Source organism: Gopherus flavomarginatus, chromosome 11 (genome assembly GCF_025201925.1).
Source record: "Gopherus flavomarginatus isolate rGopFla2 chromosome 11, rGopFla2.mat.asm, whole genome shotgun sequence".
Classification (NCBI taxonomy): Eukaryota; Metazoa; Chordata; order Testudines; family Testudinidae; genus Gopherus; species Gopherus flavomarginatus.
The window spans coordinates 10,202,099-10,220,415 of record NC_066627.1 but is presented as its reverse complement, the minus strand read 5'-3'; the positions used below and the strand labels follow the sequence as shown (position 1 = coordinate 10,220,415).

The 18,317-nt window shown below is 45.3% G+C and overlaps 1 non-coding gene across 1 annotated transcript; it reads left to right on the top strand.

Moving 5' to 3' along the window:
- The first annotated feature begins 10,396 nt into the window (after positions 1–10,396).
- On the top strand, positions 10,397–10,469 carry TRNAK-UUU (transfer RNA lysine (anticodon UUU)). Its single transcript has one exon. It is a non-coding gene; the product is annotated as a tRNA-Lys (tRNA).
- Positions 10,470–18,317: the final 7,848 nt, after the last annotated feature.

The following is an 18,317-nucleotide window of genomic DNA, read 5'->3' as shown; positions in this document are numbered from 1 at the left end:
CCCAGGAGAAGCGGGTTCTGGGGGGAAGGAAAATAAGCAATGACGAGGCTGAGTAGGCTCCTTTCTGGCCAAGATGGTGGGCTGTGGTGGCTCTGGGTGTTGCCTGTAAGCCATAAGTGGACTTGGTGCAGTGAAAACTGCTGCTCCATTCTGGCTGACCTGGGGGTGCCATGGACGACTTGGGAGTGGGGGCAGGGCCCTGGCTGTGAGCAAATGGGATCCAGGAAGCCCATCCTGCCCCTCCAGGGGCCGAGTCTTCTTCTTCTCTCCTGCCATGGGGACCCTGGCCTCAAGCCTGCCCAGCATGTGCTGTAGCTCGAGCATTAAGCCTTCCTGTGTGGCCTGTGCTGGAGCTGACCCTAGGCCCCTGTGGGGCACTGTTGGGGGAAATCCCGACTGCCGGTCACTTTGGGAGCTGTGCTGCCCGAGGTAAGCACCCCCCTTCCGACCACCTCCTGCACCCTTACCCCTGCCCCAGCACAGAGGCTCTCTGTGTCTTGAACAAGCACTGTCAAGGATTGGCCAAGAACTTCTGCTCTGTTTATGTGAAAGAGACACAAAAAAGGGAGCCCAGTGGACAAGTTTAATTCACAAGCACAAACTAGCTGGCCAAGCCAGGATCTCTCAGTTACTCAGAAGGCTCTTCAGCCAGCTCTTCCCAAAGATCAGTCTCTGGAGGCTTTTGTGACATGAGGTACCTCAAAATAGCCCCCTGTAGCTCACATATTCATCATTCATATATGACTGTGATATGTCATACAAACAATTCCATGTCAGTTATCACATGAAAAGTCATGATCTGCTGAAATCGGTTACTCTGTCCACATATGTATAGCATGAGGGTGTATGAAGTTATGCATTTTGCTGTATGGTTGTTACTGAAATATGCTATAATTTTGCTAGTGACCCCTGCCAAGGAGGGAGTTCAACAACCATGAATCAGCAGAGGAATTGTAATTAAGGGATTTCCAATTCAATGACAGATGCCCAAACACAACACTGTGGGGACTGCTCAAGTCTATGAGTCAGTTGCACAAGACCACACCAGGAGGATTCCCCAACCTAGTGACTCAGCAGAGCCCACCCGGACACGTCTGGGCAAGTGTCTTCTAGACACTTGAACTAAGGATATAAAATAGGAGACTGTGGCATCATGTTTTTGCCTTTGTCCTCCCCCACCTATGTTGGAAGCAGCAGGAATCCTGAGAAAATGAAAGGGGGAATTCTATGTATTAAGAAGGGTAACATCCAGTGGGGTGAGAAAAATGCTTGACCTAACTACTGCCTAGTGTAATAAGGTGTAAAGTTTAGATTTTGCTGTGGTCATACAGTGCTTAGTGCTCTGCGTTGTGGCCCCAAGAGCCATGGATGCAAGTTGAGTTACGATGACCTTTTCCTTGTCTCCACATTTCTTAGGTGCCTCCTTCCAACACTGCTCAGAAAAAAACGACTGGTTTCTTTTGGAAGTATTTGCATTGCAAGGCAGAGGCAGTCTTCTCTGTTTCCTCAGAAGATTGACCAAAAGATGGGAAGAGCAGACACATTTGGCAAGGCACCACTGGGTGCTGCATCTCTAACCTCCACTTTACCTGGCAGGTGAGTCAGCCAGCTTAGCCACGGTGCCACTCTCTGGGACTTTTCTCCCAACTGCTCCATTTTTTATCAGTGACTATCTAAAGGAAGGTGACATGACATCTGCGTGTGGACATCCCCAGTGAATCACAAGGACGTGTGGCGCAGGCTCTCACGTTGCAGCTATTGCAGTCAAAGCAACCACCATGCTAATGCCAGTCACAGCAGCCTTTTCATCGACTCCAGGCTTGTGATTTGATTTTTTCCAATGCTTCTCTACAAAAAAGCCTTTTCCTTAGCAAGCAATGACTTGGCTACCAAGGGAGGTCTCTTCTGTTTCCTAGGAAGACACAGGAAAATGTGAGCAGAGGAGACAAAAGCCATACATGAAGGCAACACTGGGAGTTGAACCCAGGATCTTCTATTTCGGAGGCAGGTGCTTTAGCCAGCTAAGCCATGGTGCCTGTCTCAAGAAAGTGTTTGCAACTGTTCCATTTGATGGCCCAGGACAACACCTGCAAATTCTAAAGTACAGACATTCCACATTTCCCTCAAGACCTGCAGACCTTGAGGTGTCTGGCTCTCCGTGCACAGAAAGCCACAGCTGAGATGACAGAGGGCTTCTAACATGTGCTTCTCCCACCAGCCACTGTGATCATATAGCGGTTAGTGATCTGTGTTTCAGTCGCAGCAACCTCGGCTCAGTTCTCAGTCATGGTAACCTTTCCACCAGCTCTAAATTTCTCATTTGCCATTTTCCAAGTGTGGGGAGGTGTCTGCCCCCAACCAAGCAGGAGAAAGATTAAGGCAGCCTTGCAGAGGCTGCGCAGAACCCGGCCTATCAGGAAAGGGCTTATTGGGAGAGCCAATCAGGAGAAGGCTTGCTGGAGCAGCCCATATATAAAGGGCTGCTCAGCACAGCAAGAGTTAGTCACTGCTTGGAGTTTGAGGAGGGAGGTTTGGCTGGGGCTGGGGCTGGGGCTGGGGCTGGGGAAGGGGAAGGGTGGGCGGGCACCATGATCAGAGTAGTGCTGGGTGGGTAAGGGGAGCATGAGTGACCTTCTGGCCGAATTCTGCCAGACTGAGGCCCTAATACAAAGGTGGAGGAAGGTGCTGGCGCTGTGGGGAAGTGGTCCAGGGAAACAGATGCAGGGTTGGACGTTCACGACTTTTGCCTCCGTAGTGGCTGACACGGGTGGCTACACCCTGGACTGCAGCCAGCGACTGAGGCAAGTGTCCGGGTAGAGAACAGCTGCCCTCAGGAATGGGGGAGAGAACTGAGTGGGGCACAGCCAGAGGGCTGTGTCCATAAGAGGACACTGAAGTCCTGAGAGCGCCATGGGTCCTAAATGATAAAACAGATGCAGCCAGATGCCACTAGATGAAGGCACACCGGTGAACCAGAACTTATTACCAGGATGGCCAGCAAGAGGCACCACAGCAATGAGGCATGCCCCATGGCACCAAGACTTAGCCGCAAGGAAGGCTCTCTCTGTCTTGAACAAGCACTTAGAAGGATTCTGCTGACAGGTTTTTTCTTTTATTGAAAAGAGATACAAAAAAGGAGCCAAGAGACACACTAGGTTCAGCAAGGAAGAACTGGCAGGCCAAGCCAGGCTCTCCTGGTTAGTAGGAAGGCTCTTCAGCCAGCTCTTCCCAAAGATCACTATCTAGAGACCTTTTAACAGCCACTGCAGATGCTGACCACAAAACAGGCAAAGAGATGCCAAAATAGAGTTCTCCACTGCCTGCAGCCATCACGCTACCAGGAGTTCTGTGCACAGAGAGGCCCCTGCTGGGGGGAAGAGGCCTTGTTAGAGACTCTTCTGACACCAGCCGTTCTCAAATAGTGTTTAGTGTTCTGTGTTGTGACTTCAGCATCCACAGATGCCAGTCCAGTTGGGGGACATTTTTCCTATCTCCACATTTGTCTAGTGCCTCCTTTCAACACTTGTCACCAAAAAGACCTGTTTCTTTTGCAAGCAATGTACAGCTAGGCAAAGGCAGTCTTCTCCATTTCCTCAAAAGATCACCAAGCTGTGAGGAGAGGACACACATTCAGCCAGGCTGGATCCTGAATCTTCTCTTTATTCAGCAGGTGTCCGAGAAAGACAGAAATCTACACCATGTAGAGGTCAAAAATAGGAGTTTATTACACACAGTGCTGGCGGAGTGTCACCTTGCTTATTAGGCTCAGAGACATTGTTAATTAATTAATTACAATAGAATATATAGATTTTTCACAAGCAGGGGAAAGTGACGGGGTAGGCAGTTCCACACCCCGGGATAGGTTTTGCAGCAAGACAAGATAAGCACATTAGCCAATAGTTAACAGATTACATAATGTCTCCACCCATGGTCTCAAGTTAGCAAGTTAACATTTCATTAATACTTTGATAAAATGTTGTTAGTATACAATATCTATGTTGAATTCTGATTTGGGGTCCATAGGAATGGAGCAACTCCTTTGATTGTCCAACAGGTACATTCCTAGGGGTTAAAGCAAAGAAACAGTGAAAGTATATGGCAATAAAGATTTTCTGTGTGTCTAAAGGCAGGCATTGGTCCCTGGGAAGGGACGTGGAAGGATGACATATCTTATACTGACATGTGACAACTTTTCATAAACTCAAGGCTGGATCTCTGGGAAGAACGTCTCCCTACAGAAGAAACAAACACAATAGGAACAGGGATTCTTTGTTCAATCTGCATCTCTGAATAAGACACAATTCTTTAGTTCTTAGCTCCAACACCTGGCAATTTGCTGACCAGGCCTATCTTAGCAAGCAAGGCTTTCTGTTTACCCAAGCTTTCTCTTAGGTTATCACTATTTGCTAGGCCTCTGGTCCTTGACCATACTCTGGACTTTGAGTCTGGAAAAGAGCTGGCACAATCCATGCACCAGGTTGCTACATAAAGAGCAAATAGATTTTTAATCCTTCACATGAAGTAATGGCAAAGCTCTTGGTTCAGGCCTGTAGCAGCTATGCAATAAACTGCAGGTTCAAATCAAGTCTCTGGAGTCCATCCACAACTGGGATGGGGCATTCAGTCCTTTGTACAGAGCTGAACTTGTTTGTAGCAAAGTCCCTCCAGAGGTATGAAGCAGGACTGAAGACAAGATGGAGATGAGGCATCAGCCTTTTATAGTCTCTTGCCACGTGGTCTTTGCTTTTTTTGTCCCAAGGACACTCTATCCAGCACGTGGCATAGAAAAACCTTTGAGATCTGTCCACAGGCAGGTCCCTGCATACCTTGATGAATCACAAGGTGTATCTGTCTTCTCTCAATGGGTCGATTGTATAACTGATGGTCCTTAGTGGGCCATCAAGCAGGCTAGGCAGAACTGACACCAACTTGTCTTGAGTGTTCCCCAGAAGCAGAGCACGAGTTTGAAATATGGACAGCATAGAACCAATATTCATAACGTCAACTACAAAAATGATACACATCTAGAGATAGCATCATTATAATCAGTCAATCAACCTCTTCACAGACCCCTTACGTGGCAACTTTTCTATAATATTGGCTGCAAATATAGAACAGTGGTCGCAATGGTGATCTAGACAGTTACAGATTAAGTCATTAATGTCACAGGAGGTGACATGGTATCAGTGAGACTGATATTGGAATGCTGCCTCCAGTTCTGGTGTCCTCGGTTGAAAAAGATGATGTGAAATTGGAGCTGGGGCAGCAAAAAGCCACCAAATGTTCTGAGGGCTGGAGAAAAATGCCTTCTAGTGAGCTATTGAAAGAGCTCAGTCTGTTTAGCTTATCAAAAGAAGATTGAAAGGTGACTTCACTGAAGTGTTGAAGGGCCTTAATGGAGAGAAAATATTGGGTGTTAGAGGGCTTTTTAATTGAGCAGAGAAAGGCATAACAAGACCCAACGGCTGGAAGGTAAAAAGAGACAAATTCATATTACAACTAAGGCACAAATATTCAACAGCGAGGATGATTCACCACAGGAACAGGCTACCAAGGAAAGTGGTGGATTTGCCATCTCCTGATGTCATTTAATGAAGACTAGATGCCTTTCTGGAATGTGTTTGCCTCCAAAGTAGCTCTTTTGTCATACAGGAGGCCTGCGATATGCAGGGGGTCAGATTAGAAGCTCTAATGGTGTCTTCTGGCCGTAAAGTCGACTAATTTCTGAAAAACTGAGTGTAGCATTGGCAGCAGCGTGTGATATTTTCCTGTCTAGCCGGCTTGCTTCCTAGAACGAACGCGCCTTGAGTGGGGTGATCCACAGGGAGTAGCTTAAACCTGCAAAGAGCCTGGCCAGGGGCAGGACATTAACACAGCAAGGGAGGGGTGTGGCAGTGACATCACAAAGGCCTTTTTCAGCACCTCAGACTATCGGTCAAAGGTGGTGGGGAGGTGGTGACCTCACAGAGAGATGCTGACATCATCCAGGCAGGACAGAGGCGAGGGGCCAGGGAAACCTCAGAGACCCCTGTGGCTTTGCTTCAGCAAATCTCTTTCTCCAGGTCTCCTTGAGGACTGACAGAGTATTCGGGTTCACAGATGTGAGTGCCAGGAGGAACCTCTTTCGAGTTTTCTCCTTCCCTTGTAGTGATTTTACTAGAAAACAGCCATCCCTGTTTAGAAGGCAAGAGCCTCCTGGAGGTCTGAAACCTGTTCAGTCTGATCCATCTGGTGAGAGTTGAATTCTAGGCATTGAAAACACAAGCTTAAGGAGGCAGAATTCTATTCCACGCCTGGGATTTTGTCCCTTCGAATCACTGGGGACATTAGGGTTTGTCCTTTTTGTTTCACCTTTCCCTCCATCCATCCCTCCCTCCTTTCTCTTTGTCTCTTGCTTCTTTTGTCCTTTCTCCTGTTCCCCTCCCAACACCAGGGTGTCTGTGTGTGTGTGTGTTACAGGGGAGTGCTCTGCAGCTCCCACTGTGGGTGGTCCATCCAAAACTGTGGGGCTGAAATAGTGCTTTGACAGTGATCCCCACTGGTGACCTGGCCCATCCTTTATGCTCTCTGGTGAGAACCCTCAGCCTTCCCTCCTCATGCTCTACCCTAATTGGCAGGGAGAAGACTCAGGTCCTTGTTGTTCTCTTTTAAGATCAAGGAAATAAGTCAGAACCAGTTCTATGTTTGACAAATTTTGCTGCTTCTCTGCATTAATTGTCTCTGAGCAGTTTATGATTCTGAGCAGTTCATTGTAATTCTCCTCAAATACTTGCTGAATAATTACTGTGCACTGTTGTTGGTCTGGAGCTCATCTGAGAGCACTTTATTCAGGTCATTCAATGTCTGAAATTCAAGTTCCGACGGTTAGTTTGAAAATCAGGGCTCTTGGGTCCAATTCCCAACTCTGCCACTGACTTGCTGTGTGACATAAGACAAGTCCATTCTCCTTTTTCAGCCTTACCTTCTCCCTTTTTCAAGTAGAGATAATAATGATCTGCTCCTACCTACCTCACAGTGGGCGGAGGATGGGGATCCATTTGAGAGTGTCACTCGGAGTAGGGCATAGTATGAGGTGTCCTATCACGTTTACTCAGAGCAGATTAACACATAATATTATAGCTGAAATAGTCTATTTGATTTGTATGTTTTTATTTTGAAATTGTTAAGAGCAGCAATGACTTAGCTCAGACTGAAGCATCTTATTTAATGTTTGAGATCTAAGTGTCTCCTCTTGTGTGCGACAAGACAATTTAACACACTGTGACAGACAGGAGATGCTTTTGTTTTGCAACAAAATATTTTAGCAAAGAACTTTTATCCCACTTGTTATGATTTCGAGAAACAAACTGGTTTAGTCTGAATGGGATTTTCTGACAGAAACAGTTGGAATGACATTTCCCCACCATCTCGATTCCTGGGCTCTATCCCTGCCTCTGGGGGGTTTGTTGTCCATTAGAACAGGAGTTGGAACTGGTGGCTTTTCTTTATGGCTCTGCCACCGCTTTGCTTTGTAGGCCCTTGGGTAAGTCACTTCCCTTCTCTGGACCTCAGGCTCCCCTCATCTGTCCAATGGGAACAGGGACAGTTCTTGAACTCTGGGTGGTTGTGAGCCTGAGTGAGATAAGGGGCGTTAAAGCCCTCTGTGAAGGAGAAAAGGGAACTTCTCAGTGACTGGGGCTCCTCTCTGTATGGCCCCAATGGGGAAGGAAAGAGATCGTGTGGGGGAGAAGACAGGCAGAAGGGGTAAAATGGGGCTAAACCAGAAATGAGGAGATTTTCTTCCTGTTAAAATATCCTGGAGTCTCATGGCTGAAAAGTCGCATCTTTAGTTAGGTATGAACCAGCAGCCTTGCAGTTACCAGGCAAAAGTGTGAACCACAGAGACTGATAATTGCCTGCTTCCCAGCTTTGCCTAAGAAGCAACTGCAGTGGTGCTACTGGTTAGTGCAAAAGGGGCTACTGCTGGGCTTATGAGTTCAAACCTTACCTTAAATACTGGTTTCTATTACCCCTGTAGCTTCCCTAACTTGTATTGCCCAATTCACATGGAAAGTACCCTACTAGGAAAAGGAGAATAAGTTCTGAAATGTGGAAGCTGATGCTCAGCTTGGAAATATCCACCCTCTGCTGCCATGAATTCCAGTAGATTGTTCACTGTCAGGGAAAATTGATCTATTAGCTGCCAGGAAAGGTGTCTGGGCACCATATCCCCCTGCTTCTTCCAGTGCACTCCTGGCTTTGTCACGGCTGCAGAAGGATTCTATATGCATTGAGTCTAAACCTTTTCCAAGCCTTCTTAGCACAGCTGGTAGTGTCTCAGTCTCATAATTTGAAGGCTTTGAGTTCAAACCTCTCAGAAGACAATGGTTTTTGCTCCCTGCTTCAAATTTTCTAAAGGAAATCAGAGAAAAGAGACTACAGGAGAGTGTTTTTTAGACACCTTCGCATCCATCTAACACACACACACACAGAATCTTCTAAGGCCTTAACTTTTCCTTCTCTATAGAGTTTGTATTCTCCATAGAGCAAAATATATCATAAACATGCAAGTCTAAACCTAATACAATATGAAACTCAATACAGATAAAATCTCACCCTCAGAGATCTTCCAATAAGCTTCTTTTGCAGACTAGGCTTATTTCTAGTCTGGGCCCAATCTTTTCACCTGGCGTAATCCTTGTTCCAGCTCAGGTGGTAGCTAGGGGATTTCTTATGACTGCAGCCACCTTTCTTCTGTTCTACCCCCTTATATAACTTTGGTACAAGGCAGGAATCTTTTGTCTCTCTCCTGGGGAAAAGCCCCAGGTTTAAGATGGATTCCTGTACCAGGTGACATGCTCACATGTCCTGTGAGACCCCAAGCCTTCATTTTTCCTGGCCTGACTCACAGATGGTGCAGGACAGAGCCATCTACAGTCAATCGTCCTGGTTAATGGGAGCCATCAAGAGTCCAAACCACTATTAGTGGCCCACACTTTGCATCATTACAACAAGACCTCAGAGTTATTGTTCATATTTCTAGTTTCAGATACAAGAATGATCGGTTCATACACATACGATGAACACACACAGTCGATTATAAACTTTGTAATGCTACCTTACATGCATAAAGCATATTCCAGTTACATTATATTCACACTCATTAGCATATTTTAATAAAATCCTATGGAGTGCAACGTCATAGCAGGGAAAGGGTTTTACTGCAGCACCTGGGAGCAGTTGAGTTTCATGTTCAGGCTGTGGTATGAGTTTCTCCAGGTTTCTCGTAAGCACACAGGGCCCTTAGCAGGTGCTCTCGATACAGGAATGGCCCAGACATGATAAAGTGATGGGAATTGCGTTTTCCTTTTTAATTTTTGTATTTCCAATGACATTTCTGTTTGTGATTTCGTTTTGCTTTGTATAACTGTGTTTTCTCCTGGATTTGCTATTTAACTAAAAAAAGAATAAGGCCTCAGGGGGCCGGATGGAGGAGCAGGCTGGGGCTAGGACTGCTAAGAGAGTGAAAGCATCAGGTTTTCTGTATTGTTTTCTGCCCTCATTTTCTGAGTAGTTTCTTTTCAGCATCAAATTTGCTCAGTTGATAGAGCATCAGACTTTTAATCTGAGGGTCCAGGGTTCAAGTCCCTGGTCAGATAGAAAGACAATTCCCCAAGACTTTCAGAAGGCATCTCTTGAGGACTCTCTTTGACTTCAGTTTTTCCTTTTCAGAACTTGACCTTTCCTAGGAAGGGCTCTTTACTGCTTGGGACTGAAAGTGCTACTTCCTCACCTGTCCACTGGCATTACAGTCTGGAGGAAGAAAGGCCTCTGGGCCTGTAACAAAGTGCTGTGTGCTGATTTTTTGAGCAAATGTAGGGCTGGCCAGAAAGGCATATTCCCACTGGGTATTCCCTGAGAGAAAAAATTGTCCCCACAGAGTCTTTCATGCCAGAAGTCAAACTCTCTGGGCTGGTATTCAGAGCTGTGAATCCTGAAATCAAAGTTCAAGCCCCTGTAGAATTGTGGGGTCCTTTCATTGCCAGCTAATTATTCTGGGATTTCCAAAGCTTCCTCTTGCTCTCTTCAATGACATGGTAGCCTGTCTCTTGCCTGCTAGCTGTTGTGACTCGTACAAGAGGGCATGTTTGATCCCAAAGCAAGGGCCTCCCTTAGGCTCAGTCTGAATAGAGGTCAATGTAGCACTGCATGAGACAGGTCAATTTTATTGTGCTTTGTATAACTGTGTTTTCTCCTGGATCTGATATTTAACTAAAAAAAGAAGAATGTCTCTGGGTGCCACATGGAGAAGCAAGATGGGTCTAGCGCTGCTAGAGAAGCAAAAGTAGCAAATTTTCTGCCCTCTTTTTCTTGACTAGTTTCTCTTCTGCATCAAACTTGCCCTTTTTTTCCATGAGCCTGGCTAGCTCAGTTGGTAGAGCATCAGACTTTTAATCTGACGGTCCAGGGTTCAAATTCCTGGTCAGGTGAAAAGGGAGCATTTCCCCATATGGTACTCCTCCAACAACTGAAAAAGGCATCTCCTCAGGATGTTATTTCACAACAGTCATTTTTCCTCCAGGACTTGGTCTTTCCTAGAAAGGGCCATGTACTGCCTAGGATGGAAGGGGCAATTTCCTCACATGGCCACTGGCCTCTCAGTCTGGATTAAGAAAGGCCTCTGGAAGTTGATTTTTAATAGCTGCCTTAGTGGAAAGTTGCCTGTTGGTTAAACTCCCAGACTGACAATTACAGGGCTGCCCAGAGGATTCAGGGGACCTGGGGCAAAGCAATTTCAGGGGCCCCTTCCATAAAAAAAAATATGTTGCAATACTATAGTAACATGTATTTGGAAGTGTAAAAAATAACTCGTGAAATACATTCAAAAATTAATTTGTAATAATTTGAAAATACACTAAATGCATTATTTAAAAACATAAAATGCTTCAATGGTATGTAAACATTTGCAATTACATGATGGGCTGTTGCTGGGTGATGGTGATTGTTGATGCCAATGGGCTGTCGCTGCCTGGGGGTGGTGCTGCTGTTGCCCTGGGCTGTGTGGGGAGCTGGGCTCGGGGTTGGGGGGTGCCTGGCTCACAGGGGCTGGGCTCAGGGCTGTGGGGAGATGGGGTCGGGGGGTGTCATGGTATAATTCCCCACTCTGAACCTTAGCATCCAAAAGATGGGGTACCAGCATGAATTCCTCTAAGCTCAATTACCAGCTTAGTACTTGTAGCGCTGCCACCAACCAGGAATTCCAGTGCCTGGTACACTCTGGTCCCCCCAAAACCTTGCCTGGGAATCCCCAAGACCCAGTCCCTCTGGATCTTAACACAAGGAATTTAAACCCTTTCCCTCACCACTGCCTCTCCCAGGCTTCCCCTCCCTGGGTTACCCTGGAAGATCACTGTGATTCAAACTCCTTGAATCTTAAGCAGAGAGGAAAATGCACCTATCCCCCTCCTTCTCTCTCCCCCTCCCAGACTCTCCCTGAGAGAGAAAGTAATCCTAACACAGAGAGAAAATTAACCTCTCTCTCCCCCTTCCCTCCTCTCTCCCCACCAATACCCTGGTGGATCCAGACCCAGTCCCCTGGGGTCTCACCAGAATAAAAAACAACAATCAGGTTCTTAAACAAGAAAAAAAAAGTAAAAATTATCTTTGTAAATTTAAAATGGAATAGGTACAGGGTCTTTCAGCTATGGACACTGGGAATACCCTCCCAGCCTTGGTATACAAGTACAAATTAAAATCCTTTCAGCAAAATGCAAATTTGAACTCCTTCCAGCCAAATACACATTTGCAAATAAAGAAAATAAGCATAAGCCTAACTAGCCTTATCACCTAGTACTTACTATTTTGAATCTATAAGAACCTGTATCAGGGAGATTGGAGAGAAACCTGGTTGCACATCTGGTGCCTCTGAGCCCCCAGAGTGAACAACAACCAAAAACTAACAGCACACACAAAAACTTCCCTCCCTCAAGATTTGAAAGTATCCTGTCCCCTTATTGGTCCTCTGGTCAGGTGACAGCCTGGCTCACTGATCTTGTTAACCCTTTACAGGCAAAAGAGAGATGAAGTACTTCTGTTCTATTAACTCTTACTTATCTGTTTATGACAGGGGGTGTCCGGCTCGGAGGGGCTGGGCTCGGAGCTGGGGGTCAGGGCCATGGGGAGGATGGGGTCAGGGGTGCCCAGCTCAGAGGGGCTGGGGTCAGGGGGGTGCCCGTCTCTGTCCCCGGCCCCTTACCATTCTGCTTACCCCCTCTCCCGGACAGCGCTGCAGCGGCATGGTGTTCCAGCAGGGCCTGAGTTCCTGCCGCTCGGCTGCAGCTTGCAGCCCCACCCCCTTGCCAGCTGAGACACCGGGTGATGGGGGGGGGACATGGAAACAGGAGGAGGAGCCTCCGACATACTTGTGGGGGCCCCGGTGGGGCCCGGGGAAAATTGCCCCACTTGCTCTCCCTCGTGCAGCCCTGACTCTGGGAGCCCTTTTCGCTGCTGCTGCAGCCTGGGCTCGGCTCCAGGGGACTCCGCCTCCCTCCCTCCTTCTCCGGCTCCTCACACACTCTGGGAGCCCCTTTTGCCGCTGCCGCAACCCGGGCTCAGTAAGAGGGACTTCTGGAAGTCCATTGCTTCTTGTCCTATCCTCAGAGGTTAAGGAGAACAATTTTTCTCCCTCCTACCTGCTTGCAGTAACCTTTTATATACTTGAAAACCGTTATGAATGAAGGATATCAAAAAAGTTACAAAACAATTAAGAATTTTAAAAGGAAGGATTGGTCCTTTAACATTGCTGACATATGTTTGCTGTATATGTATGTGCTTCAACTCTGCTCTGATCAAATCTCATCTCTGAACCCTAACATGCAGAATAACTACAGTATAACAGCAGAACAAATGTGAACAAGAACAACTTCCAAAAGAAAAATGCTATAATGTTAGAATGAAGAGAGAGATTTTGGGTGGTCCCAAGAGGATCTCAAGCCCTGAGTGTCCCTGAAGGAAAGTGCCCAGGTGACAATCCAGAAAATCTTCCAAAGCATTTCCTGCTGCTTTTGCAAAAAAAAAAACAAAACAAAAAAACAAAAAAAACAAAAAAACAAAAACCCTCTCCTAAGCCACTTGAGGTGGGACTTTCATTCGGAGATTCCAACCTAGACTCATCAGCAAGTTGGGCATCTGGAGACATGTTTGGTTGCAATGATAGGAAATGGGATTCTCTGACCAGGAAGAAAGGCCCCGGCGGGGGGGAAGGATAGTTTAGTGGTTTGAACATTGGCCCGTTAAACCTGGCATTGTGAGCTCAGTCCTTGAGGGGGGCCCTTTAGGGATCTGGGGCAAAAATCTGTTTAGGGATTGGTCCAGCTTTGAGTAGGGGGTTGGACTAGATGACCTCCTGAGGTTCCTTCTGTCAGGGACTCTACCCCAGACCGCAAAGTTCGTTGTCTGACCGCGAGAGAGACAGGCAACACCAGCAAGGTCCGATCAAAAGCTCTTTATTGACAAGTGCACGCATCAATAGAGAGCAGCTCGTCTCCCGAGAGAACCAGCCCCCTCTTTACATCTTAGTATAAGCCTATATAGACAGTTCCGTCGCGTCATAAATTATTCACTGGAGCAACCCACCCCCTTCTTCTAACAACTAGAAACTAGACACCTTTAGTATACATGCATGCCTAAAGTTAGAAATGTAGGGGAGTTAAAAACAAACAAAGAACAAAACCAGGGAGTGAAAACAAGGAGGCTGGGAAACTAGGGCTCTTATCAGTTCTTCGAAGAGCTGCCCGAACACAGCACATCTGGTACTATGCCAGGAATGCAGCTTCTCTTTTATCTTACTTTTTCCCAGCGCTTGTGAGACATGCTGCTGCTTCTCAGTGTTTTCCACTCAGGGATTACCCACAAACCTCTGTTAGCCTGACTTTGGTCAGGTTGGCATACCTGGTTTTGTCTGCTATATCTTTATTCAGGCCTAACAATCCCCCCTTTGTCCCTAGAGGACCATAATTGGACTCTTGGGACACATATCCATTTAAGAATTGTACGGGGGAGGCTAGTAAACCATGACCCAAGGTCTGAGTGGAGGTCCTTAAAACTAAAAGTGTGATCAAGAGATATAGCATGGAAAACAACAGCAAGATTCTTAATAGCTTGTAAATCTTTGTTAATTAAGCCAGAGTGATTAACAGCAAAGCAACATTTTTCCCCGATGCGAGCACAAGCCCCTTCCTAATTTAGCATCCATGGCATTTAGCACACGTCTATTTTGCAAAGTTACTTCTGCTACTTCATCAGTCTTTCGCTGCAACTTTTGGAAAGCGTCTATTAATGCATTAGCTGTTTTTTTCAAGCTTTGCAGAAATATTTACAACTGCTCTCTTGAGCTTAGCCACACACAATCCAGGAATGAGTGCACGGACAAAAAAGTGGAATTCTGTTTGTCTGACAACTAAGGGATTGGGGCACTGAGTATAAATCAGTTAGGTATACCAAGTGGTCTAATATCCCAGATGTTTCGGTGAATAATCCAGTTTCATGTGCATCCTCCCCATGGACCCGTCAGGATTCGGTATGTGGAAGCCCACACCCCCCGGTCCAAATGCTTGGAAGGAGCACTGTAAATGTTTACACTTCCACCCAGAAAGTCTTTAGTATATCTCCATGACCACAGATCAGATGGTACTCCTGATGTGTCTGTAAGGGCAGTGGGCCAAGTCTGGTACTCAAGATCACTCCGAATGGCCATCAGCTGGTCATTCAGGAAATTCTGAGTCTCCAAACATACTAGATCCCACTGCAATGCCTTCCCAGCCTCAGTGATATTTAATACCATCTTTCCTTGGTGTAGTACTATATTACATTTGTTATTTAACTATTTTTAGGTACTTTTAAAAGGCATTGACATTAATAGCATAGGAGGGGGTTACATTATTAGTCACTGGAATGGTTTCAGTACAGGTAAAATTTCCAGTGGCAGAACAAACTCTTCGGGTACTTGTTATTTAAAATCTAATACATGCTGAAGAATTTATCCAGAACACAGGGCACAGCCTGTAGAATATACCCCAAAATCCAATCAATACCACATTCCCAAGCATGGGTCCCACAAATTTTTTCTGCCAGTGTACAATTCTTTGTTTCTTCACCAGGGTCAGTTCTTAATGTCCTTTCTAGTCAGGAATTCCTGGACTTTAGCAATTTCAGTGGAGTGAGTGTTTCTTCTTCTTTCCCAAAACAGTCGTGGTGCAGCATCATATAGGGGAGAGGTCACTAGCACATCACCCTGTAATGGTTTTGCTTTTTTTAGAAAAATTCAAAGGCACAGTAGATCTGTCAGTGGATAAGGGAGAGGTTACTAGCACTTCACCTTGTACTTTTTTCCTACTGTCCAGAAGGCACAGTGGAGCTAGAAGGTGAAATAGGCTAATCATCAGTAGGAGAATTCTCCCAATGTGGAGGGGTCTTTTTGCACTGAGAATCTTGGGTCCAAGCAGTCAGTCTTTGGCACTTCACAGCGGTGTTGGTAGTCATCAGGACTTAAGAGCCTTTCCAGCATGGAGCCAAGGCAGTCTTTCGTTGGTGGACCTTTACATCAATCCCGTCTCCTGGTTGTAAGGAGTGGCAGGGCTGCTAGGGTCTTTGGGTAGCGATTCCTTACCTGTGAGAAAAGAAACTTAACACATTTCATTAGTGCCTGGCAGTGTTTTTCAGATCTCATAGCTGCATGGGCAAATTCAAGCTCTCCTTTTCCTGGTTGTTAACCAAGTCTTAACTGTGAGCAGTGTCCTTGAATGGAGTCAGTGTCTTATCTATAGCCTGAGCTTGCTATTTTATTTTATTTTATTTTTTTCAGTTAATTCATTCTGTTCTTTGTCCTTCTTTCCTTCTTGGCTTCTTTTAACCTGCAAAGGAAACTTTCACTTTTTACTTATACACCTTTTTCCCAACAATGAACACCTACACATTGTCATTATACAGTACATTAGTCTTATTATTCAATATATGCCACACATAACCTTTTACTAAAATAACCTTATTACAGAGCTTTCGAGCAACAAGCCAGGACAAGCACACCCACTTTGAGGAGTTCACTCAATACAACCTCTAGTCCAATAGCCTTCCACCATCCCCAGCCCTCTGGCTAGAAATCTGAGGTAGCCAGAAAGATCCCATGTACAATATGGGGAGTGGGTTAACTTTTCATGTCTTTGCTTTCAAAGACTGTTGGTATGCAAATTTTAGCAACAATTTTTGCAATTAACAATTTGACCAATAAAGTTTCTTTTCCTTACTTAAGGAAATGCATTAGACTTTAATATATCACATTTTCCTGATTTATCTAAACACTTTGTATTCCAAGTTGAACAAAACAAGTACGTGCATTTTAATTTAACCTTTATATTTGATTTTAAACTAGACTATTTTATAAAAATATTAAACACAAAATTTCCAGCCACAAGACAAACACCACAAGACAGAACATAGAACACAAAACATAATTTCTATTGTGCTAGTAAATGCATGGTACGTTGAATGCTGTTTAGCTGGCATCAGTTTTCTCTGATTATCTGAAAGACAAAAAAAACAGAGGTCTTCCCCTTCTGGGCAGACAATCATTGCTTAAAATAGACAAATACCCTTGTTGATTTCAGGAAAAACAGAGGAATTATCCCATATTTTATGTGTTTCATAGGCAGCCCAGGTTTCAGTGGCTCCTACCTTATCAGTTAGATAATTTGCATTAATACAGATGCTTTCTGGCTTGCTTTTTACTTTTAACTGTTGCTTTCAAACACTGAAAGAAAACATCACTACTTATAGTGCCCTTACAGCCTAATAAAATTTCAATTACATAGCACTATATACATTCTTCAGCTAATTTAACTAAATTCTAAATGATTGCAATTAACAATTTCTTTGCCTCAGTTTATTTACGAACATTTCAAAGACACCAAGAACTTTCCTCTTTAGCATTTTTACAAAGTTCAACTGCTGTTTTCTTCAGCAACTACAGAGTTAACTTCTCACTTTCCCTTAAATCACTTGCTTGTCTCCCAACAGCCACTTTTATCAACTCAAATCACCATTCCAAGTAAGTCCTGGGTATTTGAAATCCCCATGCTTACACTTACTTACTCCTTCCTTCCACTACACCCTTAAAGTTTTCCAACCTGTTTTCCAATCTCTCTGTCTGTTGCCTGCCCACCTGGGCCCGATCCTGCTTTTCTCACTGAACCGTCCCTTCCATAGGCACCAACTTGTTCCACTACCAGTTTAGCTAGGAGGGTGGGCTTCTCAACTAGCCCCCACCCCTCCTGGTCTCTTGCCTTAGACATTCTTACTTACAAGACTACCCGAGTCCTCCTTCATGAGGCTTGCCACCTGGATGAAGACACATGGCCCATTGGGCAAAGGCCATTTACTTAACATATAATTTGAAGGACTATTCTTAGAGGGTTTACCCAGAGACTCATTCATCTGTTTGACACTTAAACAGAAAAGAGAATTACACAGAGCGCAGAGGGAATTACAATTTAAGCCAGACTTTCCTACTTCTATACACTGACCGCTACAGGAGACGGGACAGAAGGATCTTAATTCCACCTCAGAACTCTCTCGCACACATGGCTTCCACTCCGAGGAATTACGAACGAGAGGTTCAGTTCCGCCCACACTCCTAACACCCAAATGAACAGAGCCAAAAAAACAACAGTAACTGGTTAAATAGAACAGAACCAGAACCAGATAGTGTTTCTTTATCCTATTAGGACTCACTTTTACTCATGCAGTTCTCAGCATATAACACCAACAGTACCAAGCAAAGCAAACACAAAATAACAAGGGTAAAACAAATAGATGGTGTAAATTCTGCAGGGCTCCCCGCTTCTTAATTGCTCACCAAACTGTGACAAATTTCTGTTACCAATCTATGCCTCGTGTCAGGTGATCAGGCTGACACTACAGGATCGTTGGGGGAAGATAAAGAAAACACACCATATAACTGAATTTTAAAGCTTCATTAATAAAATAATAAAACAACAACGGAGAGTGTTGGGAACGCTCCCACATCACTCAGGAAAATATTAATGCCCCAAGCCCGAAGCTCCTTTCATACTCACACACGTACGTTCAGACTGGCCACTTCTGTGTATAATGTTCAGAGGAGGGGGAGAGGTGGAAGGGAGATTATCCTGTATGCAGCTTGTCCAGAATTTCCAACATGCTTCTGCTCTTGGGAGGGCTGTTCTCTTACACCCTGGAATCTCCTGCGGCGTCTCCTTCAGAGATTCCAGTCCAGGTCGGCTGCCTGTGGCTTCTTTGGTGTCACC